Source organism: Malus sylvestris, chromosome 6 (assembly GCF_916048215.2).
Source record: "Malus sylvestris chromosome 6, drMalSylv7.2, whole genome shotgun sequence".
Classification (NCBI taxonomy): domain Eukaryota; kingdom Viridiplantae; phylum Streptophyta; class Magnoliopsida; order Rosales; family Rosaceae; genus Malus; species Malus sylvestris.
In genome coordinates this window covers 15,769,404-15,771,773 of record NC_062265.1, presented here as the reverse complement: position 1 = coordinate 15,771,773, position 2,370 = coordinate 15,769,404, and the positions used below count along the sequence as shown (strand labels likewise).

The 2,370-nt window shown below is 36.5% G+C and overlaps 1 long non-coding RNA gene across 1 annotated transcript; it reads right to left on the bottom strand.

Annotated features, from left to right (window-relative positions):
- Positions 1 to 1,055: 1,055 nt before the first annotated feature.
- LOC126626421 (uncharacterized) lies at positions 1,056 to 2,165 on the bottom strand. Its single transcript, XR_007624680.1, has 2 exons — positions 2,092 to 2,165; positions 1,056 to 1,265 (listed from the first exon to the last, which is right to left on the bottom strand). It is a non-coding gene; the product is annotated as an uncharacterized LOC126626421 (long non-coding RNA).
- Between the last annotated feature and the right edge of the window lie 205 nt (positions 2,166 to 2,370).

Genomic DNA, 2,370 nt, shown 5'->3' with positions numbered 1-2,370 from the left:
TTTAGGTGTTTTCATTCTTTTGTTTTCAATGTCTAAATTTGTTTATCTTTGTTTTGTGAGTATGAGGAACTAAACCCCCCTTAGCTAGGGGGGAATTCGAAACCATGTTCATGCTTGCAATATGATTTGATTACCTTCAGTTGTGATTTTATAAGTTGTGAATTCAATTTATTTAACTGCTTGATTGATAACTTATTCGTGTATGTTTATTAAGAGTGCACACTTAGTTTGCATGCATGAATATGATGCTAGAGTATAAGGGAGTTTCACCTAATAGTTACAAACTTATATTCACAAGTAGTGGAGGTCGCTTATAAACGATCGCGTTAAATAAATTCTTGGCAGGAGTTTCATGCTCATCATAGTAATGAATGCCTCGTCAATACTTATAGTTTTCATAATGCTTAATGATCTTTGATTGTATCTTTATTGTGTTATTCACGTAAAGAAATTTTGAAGAATGCTTGAATTGTTGTATGCGATTTCCCATCCAATTCAATAACTTAAGGAGAACTTGAAGGTTAATTTAATCGGACTTAATTAACTTGGGGTGTTGAGTTTCATGATTGATCGAAAGAACAATTGAAAATTGGTTTATGTGCAAGTATGTCATGTGTGGAGAAGAACCTCCTAGCTAACCTTCCATCCATTCAATTTACTCAAAATCATGCAGATTTCATTAGTTCTGTAATTTACTTGTTTTTTTTTCAAATTCGTCAAAACCAAAACCCCGTTTACTTTAAAGTGTTTTATTAGTCAAAATCTGTTTTGATTTGTGTTTTTAGGTGTCCCAAAAGTGTGTTAGAGTCCAAATCTACCCAATTTGTGTTTTTAGGCAAATTTGAGCATTTTTAGCTTGTTTTGAGTCCTTTGAGTTTGTTTTAAGTTCTTTGAGTCTAGTTTAGTGTTTTTAACTTTATTTATATGTTTTTAAGTCAGTTTAGAGGTTTTAGCAAGCCCTCCTAATCCCCGGTTTAGAATGATCCCTACTTGCATTTATACTACAATTTGACAACAAGAGGGTTTAATTTGTGTGTTAAGTTAATTTTCGCATCAACAAACAAAAACCAAATACTAGCAATAATAACCAAGTAACATGCTAGAGTAAGTTTAAGTGTGAACACATAAATTCAGAGCATAAGTACTAGGTGCATTCAAGTAGGACCATAACTAAATTACAACACCCGCAGGTGAGTCCTACATTTATGTAGTCTGTCAGTATGCCGTGGGAATCCTCGTGGGCCACCAACGCTGCTAACTAGAACCTGGAGGGGCGCAAAACAAAATTGAGTGGGTCAGTAAAACCAAAGTTTTTCAAAAAACATTTCATTTAAAACATTTCTAACCCCTCGCTGTAAAACCTGTATACTTTCCCAGAAAATAACATAATATGCATATAATCTTCATATATCTCAAATCACAATTCTTTATCAAAACCCAGAAAATATGCCATGCCATAAATGTCAATAACAGATTAAGAATGCATCAATATAACAGGTGACATAATGAATCAACCGGAGACCCTGCAGTTGGTCATGTACGGTTAATTCCATAGCTCAATATCCAAACCAACCGGAGTCACCACGGTGACCTGTACGGCACTACTCTGCACATAAGTCTGAACTACCTGAAGTAGTCTGTACGACAAAAATGGTGTAATAATACGCTCTAGTGCTTCTCTCATCAATCATCTGTGCACATAATATAAGGTCACCTACCAGTTGAAACCACCTCTAGTGATCTTTACGACTAGCATGTCGGAACCCTCTCATGGTCTGTACGACATGCACCTACTTGGATCCAAGGTGAGCGTGCGGTGCGGGTGAATATTATAAGCACTAACACCAGGGGTGCAAGTTATGAGCTCTTAACACGATTCACATCAACAATAAATCATATGAATAACATAAAACTCACCTGATACTCACTTGTGCATCCACAACACCATTTCATATATATATGCATCAATTGCTAATTTATATAATTCATAATATGCATGCATGGCATTTTAAAAACATACTTTCTTCTAAATTCAATTTCTGGGAAAAATCAATAGTATATAGGTAAATACAGAAAATACGGCCGCCTCACTGATAAGTCGAAGGGTCGTAACCCCCGTGACGACCCTAGATGCGCTCGTCCTTGGAATAGGTATCACCTATATGCGAAATAACTATAAAAATGTTAATTAAAGCAAATAACCGACAATTCGTAATAACTTCTCATACGGTGCTCAATTTGGGTATATGAATATACCACAGTGACCTACTCGACGTCACGGACGTCGACATATTTTTAGAAAAAAATTTCGAGGTTGCACGCGCCCCCACGCGCCAGAATAGGCACGGGTCCACGCGCCCCCCACGCGGA